The 15,494-nt window shown below is 45.8% G+C and overlaps 1 long non-coding RNA gene across 1 annotated transcript; it reads right to left on the reverse strand.

Annotated features, from left to right (window-relative positions):
- Positions 1 to 282: 282 nt before the first annotated feature.
- LOC139363932 (uncharacterized) lies at positions 283 to 11,577 on the reverse strand. The gene is made up of 3 exons (XR_011625174.1): positions 11,269 to 11,577; positions 2,015 to 3,412; positions 283 to 948 (listed from the first exon to the last, which is right to left on the reverse strand). It is a non-coding gene; the product is annotated as an uncharacterized lncRNA (long non-coding RNA).
- Between the last annotated feature and the right edge of the window lie 3,917 nt (positions 11,578 to 15,494).

Consider the following 15,494-nt stretch of genomic DNA (forward strand, 5'->3'; position numbering starts at 1 on the left):
TTAAAAAATTGGTCATATAAGCATGTTGTTCCTGAAACGCTGTTTTCTATAAAGCAAGCGAGTTGACATGTATGTCTCATATCTGACATCTGTGCTTGTCGTGTACTATGACCATCAGTCAACATGACACCCTGGTGAAGGATTCCAGCACAGGCATGTTTTTAGTCCCCTTTTAAGTAAGTCACAATTATAAGGACCTTAGCTCAGGCTGTGTCTAAGCATACAAAGGGATTTAACTTTGTATTGACCTGACAATCAATCAAAATTTTTAAAAAGGCAGCTCAAAATATTAAACACCCTGAAATACTAATTCCATAGCATGTGCTGCAGTTATCTTCTCTTTGGAATGTCAGAGAATACAGACACTCATCTTAATGTGACGAGAGAAATATTTTAGTAGTCAAGGTAATAATATTTGGTATTGTCTGGACAGCTTGGTTCTCCAAGCTATCTCTTTTTTTTCTTTATAGTAACCTGGATGCTTCTGAGGGTCCTTTGGCTGCTGGGACGTCATGCATAGATGTGGTCTCCAACTCTAGATAAGGTTGTGTTCACGTCTGTCTTTTATGATCTGCAGTAGGATAAGAAATCCTTTAGTGGCTCCTTGGTGACCCTGTGCTTCATGTTTGTGTATTTTGGGCTGGTTTATTTTGCTTTTAGGTGTGGGGCTACACCATGCCCAAAAGTGAGTTTCTGTGTCATGATCAGAGGCTGTTTATATTTTACTAATTTCAATGAGTAGAGTTGACACTGGTTTCTCAAAAACACCATCCTCTTTGTCCTCTAGAATGCCTGTGATCTCCGGCTTGAGAATAGTCCAAAAGTTTTATTTTGATAGGCATTTCCAGAAGGTGACAAACTTAAGGTAGCAAAAAATCACTTCTTTCTGAGGGTAAATTGCTGAAGTCTTTGGACTTGACACACAAGGTGGCGAATTATATTTTTATTCTACAAATGAAAAGAATGTTATAATTTTAAATTATTTCTAAGAGGGCTATAGAAACAAACACACAAACACAAGTATAGACATAATCACACTTTCTACCTCATTGTTGAAAAATGGGATTTTTATTTAAAAATGCACATCTCATCTTTCAGCTCCCATTTAGAGTGAGAACGTGTGGTGTTTGGTGTTCTGTTCCTGTGTTAGTTTGCTGAGGATAGTAGCTTCCAGCTCCATCCAGAACAATGAGAACACATGGACATGGGGCAGGTGAGGGGAACAACACACACTGGGGCCTGTCGGCGGGTGTGCAGAGTGGGGGCAGCATCAGGAAAAATAACTAATGCACGCTGGGCTTAATACCTATGGGATGGCTTGACAGGTGCAGCAAACCATCATGGCACACGTTTACCTGTGTAAGAAACCTGTACGTTCTGCACATGTACCCTGGAACTTAAAATAAAAAAATAAAAATGGACATCTAATCCACAGACTTTACAAATAATTTACAACACCTCAGTAGGGACTGGCATATTTTTCAGAATTAGTAACACTGAACTTAAGTTATCTTTCCAGGAGGGATTGTGTACTTTGGTGAAATGATTTCCAAAGAAAAGTAAAAACTAATTTTGGCCTCAAATTTCTGCTAATTGTGTAATCTAAACCTCTATGACTTTAATTTCCAAATATTTTGGCCACATTAAACAAAACAAAATTGATTTGTTAGAAAATGAAGTTTTGTGAATACAATCATCCATCCAGTCAGCCAGCCACTCATTCATTTCTTCATTGTTTTGTTCATGTCTTTATTTTCTCACATTAGTGAGTTGGGTTTTTCTTCTGCTGTGGGAAATAGTGCAAGGAATTACATGTTATGAGGTGTATCTCACACAACTCGACTTCCTTCTCTCTGTTCAGTTCATTCACTTTGAAGTGTTTAAGAGAACTGTAGAATAGAAAATGAGGAGGGAACTTTGGGAGAGTGCCTGAAGACACCACGTTCCTTTGGTGTCTAACACCAGCCCGTTAGGGCTGGTGAGCAAATAGGGGTATCCAAGAATGTGGACTGACCTGTTCTCCTTAGCAGTGTAGCTCTTGGAATCAGAACACAATCTGGAAGCCGGCAGTTCGTCACTCCACCTGGAGTTTTAAGGACCATCCAAAAAGCCGGCAGTTCGTCACTCCACCTGGAGTTTTAAGGACCATCCAAAAATCCCTGGGGCCTGCGGTGGTTCGGTAAACACAATTTGTGCCACAATCTAGGCCTGGATTTGCCATGGAGAAACCAATTTTTTATTGATGTTGAGGGCATGTGAGAAAGTCATACATAACCAAGCACTGTTAGTTATGGTTGAAATCTGAATGGAGATTAATAGTGTAACACATTGACTGATTGACAAAACTGTCATCAACATTATTAACAAACTGTAGCAATAAGATGAAGCAATTTATTTTCCTAAGCAAAAAGAAAAAAAAGACAGTCTATGAGTTAAGTCCAATATTAAACCCCTACTTTTATCCTACATGGGGTAATATTAATGTTTACTATTGGGTTATAGTTCCTTTCAATGAATTGAAGGTCTAAAATTAAAGGGCTTACAGATTTCTAGACTTCACCGGGCAAGCATTTCTCTAGAGTAATCTAAGATGAAAAGTAATTTTTAAATAGCTTAGCACATGATTTTCTTAAGTAAGGAAATATCAGAAACATGTAGAATTACAAGGTTTCCCCATCCTATGATTGATGAGAGGCTTTTGGGGTGCTGGTGTGTCACACCATGGGGGGCAGCTGTGCCAGACTGTATTTATTTACTGAAAACTTAAAAGGAGTACAAGACCATTGGGATGGCCATGATTTTACAAAGGATTACATCAAATAGGAGTGGGGCTTTAGCACGCTGTCCAAAACCAATGTTTAGAATAGGATAAAGGAAGCCCCCAAATGCAACAAAACACAAATCCCTGCCTTTTCCATTATGATGTTTATACCGGGTGGGACCACATTAAGATGTTGATCCCAGGTGGGATCACGTTTCCTTTCTTTTGAAAGGGGAGCCCTGGCATTGAAGAGGCCATCTCTGTCGAGGCCTTTCTTCCTATGAGATGTGATTAGTCTCTAGGGGGAGACTGTGGCTCCTGCCCATGCCATGTCTTGTAGGGAAGGGGAGGGAAATCAATTCTGTGCCAGTTGTGGTTGACAGGTTCACCAGAGGCAGGATTACAGGGTAAGTGTATTGAATACATTCTAATGCACTGAAACTTCGAGTCATGTTTAGCCCATGAGCTAGTGAAGAGACTTGCCTCGCTGGGCATCCCTGGTCCTGCAGAAGCCTCGGTCGCTGGGCATCCCTGGTCCTGCAGAAGCCTCGGTGGGAGTGACTCCCAGGTTAAGGAGCCCACCTGGGGCTGCCCGTGTTGCTTCGTCCCTCAAGGCAAAGAATGAAATGCACAGGTGCCCGGGACTGGGTGCTAGGCAGACACCGTTCAGGTCTCAGCTCCACCTGTTCGTACTTGGGCGATCTTGGGCAAGCACTCATACACTCTCTGCCTTGTTTTCTCTATCTGTCACAGACAGAGATGACAATGCCCCCCCCAATTTTTATAGGACTGTACATGAACCTAGTGAGAAAGTTCTCAGAGAGCACATTGTCCAGAGCTGTGTCACTTTACAAGGTCGTGCAAAATAAGTTATTTCAACAAGTGGTGCTGGACCCATTGGACATCTGTATATGAAACAATGACCTTGAAATCTCATACCCAAAATATCTCAGAGAGGATCATAGACCTACATGTAAAACCTAAAACTATAAGACATCCCAGAAGAAAACGTAGGAGAAAATACCTGTGACATTGGGTTATATAAAGATCTCTCAGATACAACAGCAAAAACACAATTCATAACAATTTTTTTAAAATGATAAACCGGACTTCCCCAAAATTACAAAGTTATGCTCTTTGAAAGATGCTGTCAAGAAAATGAAAAGACAGGCTACAGATAGGGAAAAAATATTTGCAAAACCCATGTCTGATAAAGGACTTGTATGCCAAAGAATCAAAACTCAATAATAAGAAAATCATGTCATAAAAACAGGCAAGAGATTTGAAAAGACACCTTGCTAAGGAAGATATTCAGATGACAAATGTGCCCCTGGAAGAGAGCTTACCATAATTAGACACCAGAGAAAAGCCAGTTAACACCCTGATGAGATGCCAATGCTTTCCTATGAAAATGGTTAACACAAAGCATCACCGGGCCAGGAGGCCCGCCAGCCATGGACACCTCAACTGAACGCAGAGGCTGGGAGGGGCATGGGAGCCACTAAGAGTGGCAGGTGGAGCTGGAGCTGTGGATGCTGTGGGCATCTTTGGAATACTACTACCACTACTACTGCTGCTACTGCTACTATTACTACTACTAACAGCGGCACTGTTGGAGGGGAGAGCACCCTATCAGAAAGTGAATTCAACAGAACTAAGCGTATCCCTCAGCAGGGGCAGAGGGGTAGCTGTGAGTTGCAGTTGACCAGCCAACTCGAGTTTCCGCTGCCATCAGCAGTGTGAGGGGCACTGGAAGGAGTTTAGTTCAACTATAAGGAAATACAGAAACCTTGTCTGTTTTTTAAAATTGGAATTGCATTGTGTGAATGTCATACCCCTACCTACTCACCCCCATGGTTTGTCAGCAGTCTTGGGAATATCTGAGTGTTGTTTCCACAAAACTAAATTACCAGTAAGCTGGGGAATCTCTCCTGTGCTGTTGAAGAGTTGCCCTTGAGACCGGCTCACAAGCGCCTGTGGGATGTGTCCCTAAAGTAGAAACCAGTGGGACTAAACTGTGGCAGGAACACTGTGAAGATGGCACTGGAAAGTGTAATTCTTTTTTTTTTTTTTTTGAGACAAAGTCTCACTCTTGTCACCCAGGCTGGAGTGCAATGGCTCAGTCTTGGTTCACTGCAACCTCTGCTTCCCAGGTTCAAGCAATTCTCCTGCCTCAGCCTCCTGAGTAGCTGGGATTACAGGTGCCCACCACCACACCCGACTAATTTTTGTATTTTTAGTACAGATGGGGTTTCATCACATTGGGCAGGCTGGTCTCGAACTCCAGACCTCAGGTGATCTGCACGCCTTGGCCTCCCAAAGTGCTGGGATTACAGGCATGAGCCACCATGCCTGGCCTGGGTGTGATTCTGCCTTTTACAGAAGCTGATAGCATTTTAAATGACTTTACTGCAGTGGAGGTTTTAAGAAACATTTTTAAGCACTGGAATCCTTTTTCCCAGATCTGCATATATCCAGAGCCCCCAACAGGAAAAGCCGACAGACGGGCCTCGGCTGCAGCCAGCAGTTCCGGATGACAGACAGTTGCCATCCCCAGTAACCCCTCAGCGGGCTCCTGGGCCCTCCCCACTCAAGGTCATTTGTTTTTGAAACCACTGGCCTCCTTCACTGGAAGATTCTGTACATCCGATACCAATTCTGTGAGTTTACCTGTTGAATGGAGCGGGGGTCTTGCTGTTCAAAAGGTTGTAATCAGAAAATATCTTTTAAAAGGCTGGAAGGAAATGTACAAAAAGCTTAATAGTGATTATTTCCAGCTGGCAATATCAGCCAAAACCAACCTACCTTTCTTTCTTTTCTCTTTCTTTCTTTCTTTCTTTCTTTCTTTCTTTCTTTCTTTCTTTCTTTCTTTCTTTCTTTCTTTCTATCTTTTCTTTCTTTCTTTCTTTCTCTTTCTTTCTCTTTCTTTCTTAATTTCTTTCTTTCTCTTTCTTTTTCTTTCTTTCTTTCTTTCTCTTTCTTTCTTAATTTCTTTCTTTCTCTTTCTTTCTCTTTCTTTCTTTCTTTCTCTTTCTTTCTTAATTTCTTTCTTTCTTTCTTTCTTTCCTCCTTCCTTCCTTCCTTCCTTAGCCAAAACCTACCTACCTTTCTTTCTTTCTTTCTTTCTTTCTTTCTTTCTTTCTTTCTTTCTTTCTTTCTTTCTTTCTTTCTTTCTCTTTCTTTCTTTCTTTCTTTCTTTCTTTCTTTCTTTCTTTCTTTCTTTCTTTCTTTCTTTCTTTCTTTCCTTCCTTCCTTCCTTCCTTCCTTCCTTCCTTCCTTCCTTCCTTCCTTCCTTCCTTCCTTCCTTCCTTCCTTCCTTTCTTTTTCTTTCTTTTTTCTGTATTCTCCAAATTCACCTACAGTGAATTCACATACTCACATACAGTGAGTATGTGATCATTTCATAACTGTTGGCAGACTGCTGCATCCCGGTGGGCCAATGCCAGTGTGAGAGGCTTGGCCACACCATGCCGGTCTCTCTGTGACATTGTGATTTTAACTATGGTTCAGTTTTACTCCAAGCAAATGGCCATTTTTCATTATGAAATTCTCTAAGGACCCATTTTCCTATTTGGTAACCAACAGAAGTGTCTTTGGAAAAGAAGACTTTAGCCTTTGCTTTCTGTGGCGTGAAATGTGAATGGCACATATATCAGATTAAGATGTTTTGGTAACAATGATTCTTTAAGGAGATTTTGTTTGTATATTTATCGTAGCAGTAGTTGTGTGTGTGTGTGTGTGTGTGTGTGAACGTGTGTGTTTATCTGAAAGGAAGAGTGCTCAAGATAAGTGCTTCTTACCCCCGGGAGTTTTGCATTCCAACCTGATGGGCCCATTCTGTGAAAATGCTGCTTATTTGACACTGAGTTGTTGCAGGGAGCCCTGAGGACAAGCCTGCACTGCAGTCAGAAGGCCCTGGCCCCCTTCCCACCCCTGACCAGCTAAGTTCCACGTGGGCCACTTCACGTCCTGCAGCCTTAGAGGTATTCCATCCTGCCCAAGTCACCTGGCGTCTCCCAAGATCAAATGTGTGAATGCAGCTAGAATAATATTTTAAGGTTACGAAACACATATGTGCTTGCAGGGGCAAGTGTGTGCCTGAATGAACCTGGAATTCCTAAAATGTTGTACCTCTTCCTGCTGGAGTACCGGAGGGGGTGACTGTCACTGTCCCTCGAGGGGCCTTTTGGAGTAGCCGCGGTACTTCCTGCACAGTGCTTCCAACCTACTACCCTTTAGAAGCCACTGTTGATTCCTGTGAACTTGATTGTGTGTTTATTAAGAGGACGTGTGATGTGATGGTGGAGAGCAAGCCCACCCCTCTTTCTCACCATGCTAGAGTCTTGATTTCCTCGGAAACCAAGGGGGAGAGCTTCTCAGGTTGATGGGATGTAATAAATACCAGCACATCAGATGTTTCTATGACCATGTCTCCCGAATGCCCAGACCACCAGATAGCAATGAAAATTAGTTTTCCTGACATTGTGTGGACCAAAAGGGTTTAAACCAAACCATTTTCACTGTGCAGATACATCCAGCACAGAAGTTTTATGTCAAAACAGCAATAGACAAAAAGAGCTGCTGTCTCACGCTCACTCACTGCCAGGCTGCCTGCACTGATGGACCTTGGCCTCGCTCAGTGAGAACTACACGCTACACGAGGGAGACAGCAAGTCCTTCACCAGGCACGCGTCCTGCGTCCCAGCTCGGCTCCGAGTGGGGAGTGCGCCTGTGTCAGGTCCACTTTACAGAGCAGGTGCATGTCCGGCCCATTCTGTTGTCTGCTATCTGGCTGTCCCACAGGCTGCTGGCCAGGTGGCCCTGTCTCTCTCTCTACCTTTACATCTACTTCACAGAACATTTACCAGTATCTTCACGGGATCAGTATTCTGAGAAACACGATTCAGAATTCAAGTGCTACGGGCTGGAACTGTGTTTTGGTGTAGCGATGGTATAAGAAAATCAACTAAAATCTGCCCCAAGTATGGCCTTGGAGCCACAATGACAAAGCTGTTTCCCTGACGCTGTCTGATTATGACCCTTGCCGCACGGGAGGGACAGGGCGGGATGACATGGAGTGGCCGTGAGGAGAGATGCTGGTGCATGGCAAGGTCTGGTGGGGCCAGATGGAAGGAGGATTCTGGGGGACCAGACCCAAGGTGCTGGCTGGGCCTCTGCAAGGAAGGGAAAGGGCCATTTGCAGTGTGGCTGGTTCAGAAGGCATCATGTCAGGGCAGAGCCATGTTCCAGGGCCAGGCCTCTCCCAGGGCTGGGGCAAAGAATTCAGGAGAGCAGTGAGAGCAAAACAATTATAAAAATGCGTCAAAACGCCCCCGCAAGTTATGAAGCCCAGCAGCTTCTCCTGCAGCTGCAGGCCTCTACATTCCAGGGGCCGTTGGAGGGAGGCTGGTGGAGAGAGGTGCGGGCAGTGCTCATGCTACCCGGAGGCGCTGGGCTGCTCTCCCTCCCCTCCGTCGGGGTTGGGGCTGCCTGTGGCTGTGCCACCTGGGCTGACTGGCTGGACCCCAGGAGCAGGGGGGCCAGGATCACCAGCAGAACCTATCCACACTATATTTACTTAGAAATTTTATCTTCCACTTCATCTAAAGCCAGCTGTTTTCATCATCTCTCTCTCGCTCGCTCTTTAAGAAAAAACATCTATCTGTGTTTATAGAGAGAGATACTTTTTTTTAATGAAGCATTTACCAGATGAGGAAAAAATATCCTGGAGTCTACTTTTATTTTTACAAAATAAAATATTATTTTGCAAAATAAATTTTTAAAGATAATTACTTAAATTATCTTTAAAGGACGGGTGCAGTGACTCACACCTGTAATCCCAGCACTTTGGGAGGTCGAGGTGGGTGGATCATCTGAGGTCAGGAGTTCGAGACCAGCCTGGCCAATTTGGTGAAACCCTGTCTCTACTAAAAATACAAAAATTAGCTGGGCGTGGTGGTGTATGCCTGCAATCCCAACTCCTAGGGAGGCTAAGGCAGAAGAATCGCTTGGACCTGGGAAGAGGAGTTTGCAGTGAGCCAAGATTGTGCCACTGCACTCCAACCTGCACTACAAGAGTGACACTCCTTCTCAAAATAAATAAATAAGTTAAATTAAATTAAAAAATAAAATATATAAATTATCTTTAAAAAGATAATTTTTTTCTAGACTTACTAAGAATATAATCACAGATGTGAGATAAATCTACTGACGTTGAATGTTTGGTTAAAAGAAACTTTTAAGTAATTTTCATTCCTTAAGATGAAAATCTGAATGGAACAATCAATGAATAGGTATGTGCATGTGTGAGTGTGCATGCATGTATGTACATGTGCATGTGTGTGTATGTGTGCATGTGTGTGTATGTGTGTGCATGCGTGTGTGTGAGTGTGCATGTGTGTGCATGTGTACACGTGTGTATGTGTGCATGTGTGTGAGTGTGCATGTGTGTGTGTGATAGTCACTTCATTTCTGATACTTTGAATACAGAGTTCCATTAGCTCCACTAATTTATTATTATTAGTACTATTTTGACACAGAGTCTCACTCTGTCACCCACATTGGAGTGCAGTGCCACGATCTCAGCTCACTGAAACGTCTGCCTTCTGAGTTCAAGTGATTCTCCTGTCTCAGCCTCCTGAGTAGCTGGGATTATAGGTGCCCACCACCATGCCTGGCTAGTTTTTGTATTTTTAGTAGAGATGGGGTTTCACCATGTTGGCCAGGCTAGTCTCGAATTCCTGACCTCAAGTGATCCACCCGCCTCAGCCTCCCAAAGTGCTGGGATTACAAGTGTGAACCACCGCGCCCCACCAACTCCACTGATTTAATCAGCATTGCTAGGCATCCTTTCTGGGGTGAGGCCGTGGGAGGTTTGCTTCCCTCCTGAAGCCAAATGTATGGTGTCTTTTCTAACGCCACTTCTCCAAGTCTTTGACACCAGCTGAGTGTCTGGAGATTCAACTTAATTCAGTCACTCTCTACCAGGGGTAGCATCAGATCCCATCAGTGAAGGACTAGTCCCACAAGACTGGTCTCACCCCACACGCCAAACCAACCCCACCTGCTGATCCCATCCGTGAAGGACTCAGTCCTCATTCCACACGCCAATCCAATCCCACCTACAGATCCCATCCGTGAAGAACTCAGTCCTTCCTCCACATGCCAATCCTACCCCACATGCTGATCCCATCGGTGAAGGACTCAGTCCTCACTCCACACGCCAATCCTACCCCACATGCTGATCCCATTGGTGAAGGACTCAGTCCTCACTCCACACGCCAATCCTACCCCACATGCTGATCCCATCGGTGAAGGACTCAGTCCTCATTCCACACGCCAATCCTACCCCATCTGCAGATCCCATCTGTAAAGAACTCAGTCCTCCCTCCGCACACCAACCAACCCCACATGCTGATCCCATCAGTGAAGGACTCAGTCCTCATTCCACACACCAATCCTACCCCATCTGCAGATCCCATCTGTGAAGAACTCAGTCCTCCCTCCACACTCCACACGCCAATCCAACCCCACATGCAGATTCCGTCGGTGAAGGACTCAGTCCTCACTATACACGCCAATCCAACCATGCATGCTGATCCCATCAGTGAAGGACTCAGTCCTCACTCCACACGCCAGCCAACCCCACATGCAGATCCCATGGGTGAAGGACTCAGTCCTCACTCCACACTCCAATCCAACCCCACATGCTGATCCCATCGGTGAAGGACTCAGTCCTCCCTCCACACTCCAATCCTACCCCACATGCTGATCCCATCGGTGAAGGACTCAGTCCTCACTACACATGCCAGTCCAACCCCACATGCAGATCCCATCGGTGAAGAACTCACTCCTTACTCCACACGCCAATCCAACCCCGCATGCTGATCCCATCAGTGAAGAACTCAGTCCTCACTACACACGCCAACCAACCCCACATGCAGATCCCATGGGTGAAGGACTCAGTCCTCACTCCACACTCCAATCCAACCCCACATGCTGATCCCATGGGTGAAGGACTCAGTCCTCCCTCCACACGCCAATCCTACCCCACATGCTGATCCCATCGGTGAAGGACTCAGTCCACTCCACACGCCAATCCTACCCCACATGCTGATCCCATCGGTGAAGGACTCAGTCCTCACTACACACGCCAGTCCAACCCTGCATGCTGATCCCATCTGTGAAGGACACAGTCCTCACTACACATGCCAATCCAGTCCCACATACAGATCCCATGGGTGAAGAACTCACTCCTCACTCCACACACCAATCCAACCCCACATGCTGATCCCACTGGTTAAGGACTCAGTCCTCACTCCACAGGCCAGTCGTACCCCACATGCTGGTCCCATTGGTGAAGGACTCAGTCCTCACTCCACACGCCAATCCAACCCCACATCTGATCCCATCTGTGAAGAACTCAGTCCTCCCTCCACACTCCACACGCCAATCCAACCCCACATGCTGGTCCCGTGGGTGAAGGACTCAGTCCTCACTACACATACCAATCCAACCGCACATGCTGATCCCACTGGTTAAGGACTCAGTCCTCCCTCCACACTCCACACGCCAAAACAACCCCACATGTTGGGCTCCCAGTTCCTTTGACTGAGTGGCTACATGCTGGGGGACCCACCATGCCTCCTCAGGTGAATGATGTGGTAGAATGGCTCACAAAGCTGGCAAAGCCACTCCCTTTATGACCACCAGTTTATTATAAAGGGCAAAGTGTATGGCCAGATAAAGGGGTGCATCGCCCAAGGTCAGAGAGGTTCCGTGAACAGGAGCTTCTGCCCTGTGGAGCTGGGGTGTGATATCCTCCCTCCGGGCATGTGGAGCTCTCTCTGAACCTGTCATTTAGTGGTTTTCATGGAAGTTTTATAACATAGACGGAACTGATGCAATCACTGGCTGTTGGTGATTCACTCAACCGTTGGCCCCTTTTCCCTGTGGGGTGGGGCTGAAAGCCCCAGGCTTCTAATCAAGGCTTGGTCTTTCGGATGACCACCCCCATCCTGAAGCTTTCCAGGACCCCACAGGGAGCTGCCCCATTAGAACAACAGATGCTCTAATCCCGCTTCTCGCTCAGAAAATTCCAAGGGTTTTAGGAGCTTTGAGCCAGGGACTGGAGACAAAGACCAAATATCCTTTCCTAATATACCACAAGCACTGTGTATTCAGGTCTTAGATAGATTCTCCAGAGAGCCTACCCTATTAAGTTGGTTCTGACTATGTGTTTCTGATAAATGGGAGAAAATAAAATTTTAAAATTAAAAAACATTGATCTTAATTTTCTATTAAATCACTAACCAGGCGTCTAATCTAGATTTTTCTGGAAAATAACTGGTAGATGGTGGAAAACAGAATATTGTTACAGTTTCTCTCAAAGACTGTTTTTTCTTTCTTTTTGTTTTTTTTTCCTTGTTTTTTTGTTTGTTTGTTTTTGGTAAATTTGGATATTCTAGGTGCCCACAGAAACACTGAAGTGTAAGAAAGTATGAGTTTAAAATGATTAGGGGTTTCTTAGTGGCATCACCAAATAGAAAATTCTTCCAGAAATACTTCATCTCCTTAGCTGTTGTACAGAGAATTGAAGACTTTCCATTGTCAACTTTGCTGTTGTCACCCCACCTACTCTCCCCTGTCCAGACCCCAGAGGGCCCTGTCCCTCCCTCCCTTGTGCCATGACTCTACTGTAGCCCTTCTCTGGCTCAATATAAGGTTTGTTTGGGGTCTGTCTCTTTTTAGCTCTCTGAAGGTGGTAAGATGCACAGTAGGTCTCCACAAAAGTCGGTGAGATTAATGGATGGATAATCTCTTCTTTAATAAGAGAAAACTTCTGAAATTTCACATGTGGGCTGATTTGTTATTGAGTCTTTCTGTTCCTCTCACTCTCTCTGTGATACATTGGAATTTAACAGCAAAAAACCATCATCTTTGTCTGACAAAGTTCTGTGCAAAGATGTCTTAGTTTTGTCACTGATCTTAGGCCCTGCAGAAGACCTTTGAGTCTAGTGTCCTCACAGTGATGAATGAAGTAATAGTTTTACTTTTAGATCCTCTTGTACTTGCAAACAACAATTTTTCTTTGGCCCTTGAACCCCTTGGGAAGAGAGGAGCTCACCAACCAGGGTGAAGGATCCCCCGTGGGCTCTAGTAAGGGATGACTCATTGGGACATGATGAATGTTTGCCATGGACTGGGGGAAGGATGGTGACTAAGGCACGCCCTTGCTCCATAGTCCCCACTGCCCCACCCCCAAGCATGACTTGACAGCCTGGAGTCGGGGGAACCGAGGAGAGGTCAGACAGGCACACAAGTACTATTTACATTACTCTGCAGCACGAAACAGACCTGAGACGTTTATAACCCAGATGGATATTTAGTGCTGATTTAGAAATACCATGTCATCTTGGCACGTCCATTTTTCACTCTTCCTGACAAGTGCTGCAGCTTGTGTCCAGGATCTTAGAACTCAGTGCCTGAGAAAGTTTACAAGATCTGGGATTCAAAGCATGGGCGCAAATAGAAAAGAAAACAACCTACCATGAAGACAATATGGGTTGCCCGGGCACAGCGACACGGGCAGTGTTCCCCTGGACGGTCCCAGGGCAACCGCAAAGAGAAGCTGGGGAAAAAGTGACTCTTCCTGTGAGATGCCAGAGGACCTCTCCCTCGTGGATGTGCTGGCATCCAACAGCCCCATAGCATTCCTTCTGCTCCTCTGCTCCCCTGACCCCCAAGCTCCAATGTGCCTTGGACCTTAGGAGGAGCTGCCTGTACTAGCCCACTCCACGGCTTCCTTCGAGGTGTTTTCGCTCTTTCAACTTCCTGCTTATACTAGAACTGCCCTCCACATTCCTTTCCTTCTAAATGTCCCTCAATCCAGGTTCTCTAGCTGTCCCTCTAAAGGGATGACATCGCATGCAAACCCACCCAGGGATGGCCTGTGGAGCACCTGTGGGTCTCCATGGACAACGGGGCCACAAAGTAGGGGTTCAGCCATCAGGGACAGCCTTGCTCCAGCCTCTCTCGCCATTGTCAGTGTTTCCCCTCGTATTTGGTTCTTGGCTAGGTATTTGGATGGCTTGCAGGCTATGGAAAACAAGGAATTTGAAGTTCCTGAGAGTCTTACATTAGGAACAGGCAGAGCATGTAGGGAGGAAGTTGTGAGTTGCTTCTTGAGTAATGGACAGAGAGGTAGATCTACAGGTAGCCCTGGTCCTGCTTTGCCATTCTCCATGACATGACCTTAAAAGTCATTGAAACTCTTTGGCTCTCAGCTATTCAACCTATAAAAGAGAGGTGGATTTTATGAGTTCTTCTTCTAAAGAGTCCTTCACAGAACACTGGTTCTTCTCAAACATAATAGTCCTACTTCAACTTTAAATAAAGTAAATTGCACTTCACCAGGTCTACTGCTTTACAGCAGGTCAGCACAGTTCTCATGGCTTCATTTTCTCTGTGTTATTATTTTTTATTTGTATGTGTGTATGTGTGTGCACACAAGGGGAGTACTTCTATCCATCCATTTGTCACCTCAGTAGCACTGCCAGCAACTCACACAGCTGAATTTTAATTTAGATTTGTGGATGCCTAATTGTTGCTTAAGTTGTCCTAAAAAAAGACTGGCTGGGTTGCAGCTTGGAGGAGAAAAATGTTATGTTCCTAGCTGATTGCCTGTCACTGACAATCCATTCCACTCAAGGCAGGGAGAATTGTCCAGTGTCTTGGAACAGGTGGTGGAGGTGGCTCAGGAATGAAGACAGCTTGGTAGAAGCTGGGGCACCTATTAGTTAAAACGCTTCTGTCTGGAGTTACAGGGGAGGTGTTCAACTTTCAACAACAGACCGTTTAAGGTGGAAAATGTTTGGCCAAATAAGAATGCAAATGAAACCTTAGTATTCTTCAAAAATTCTGCGAAACATGTGCTGCCCGGCTGCCGTGCTGCACTTTGAGCCTACAAGTTCTGCCTTTCATCCCTGCTCTATCACTGCAGGGAGCCCAGGCCCATCTGCCTGAATGTGTCAGCCCGAAACCTTGACACCATCCTTGGCTCCTCTCTGCTCACGCCCACATCCCGTCTATCAGCAAGGCTCCCTGTCGCCACCTGCAGGAGGCATCCAGGCTCGGCCTCTTTCCCATGCCCTCCCCCCTGGAGCTGCCGTCTCCTACCAGCATTTTCATGACTGCCTCTCAGTTGATCTCAAAGCCTCCACCCTTCCTTCCTCCTCATCACTTCCTCCTCATCACTTCCTCCTCACCACAGCCAGAGGGTCTTACAAGTCACAGTTCTCCTTCCCCACCCCCTGCGCCTGCCTCCTGCCCGCAGCTCAGCAGACACAGGAGAACACAATGGTCCAGGAGACCCCACATCCCATGGTGCTTCTGCCATCTCACTCGGGCCCCCACCCTACCTCCCTGAGCTCCTAGAGGCCCCTTCCACCTCCCAAGCCATGTCCTGCTGTGGGGACTCGGCCCTGCGGTTCCCTGTGATCAGTGTGCTCTTCCCCTGGCACTTGCCTGGCCTTGCCCTTCTTCTCTGAGCTCTCAGATGCCCTGAGTATAGTGAGGCTTTCCCATGAAGCAGGGATGTCCCTCCCTCCCTCCCTTATCCTCACTCCCAGAGTCCCTCTGCCCTCACTGTTTATCATGTTTTTTCATAGCTCTTAAAACCTTTTGGCATATTATGTGTGTGTATGTTTATGTGTGTGTTGGTGTGCATATAAGT

This window comes from Macaca nemestrina, chromosome 6, assembly GCF_043159975.1.
Source record: "Macaca nemestrina isolate mMacNem1 chromosome 6, mMacNem.hap1, whole genome shotgun sequence".
NCBI lineage: Eukaryota > Metazoa > Chordata > Mammalia > Primates > Cercopithecidae > Macaca > Macaca nemestrina.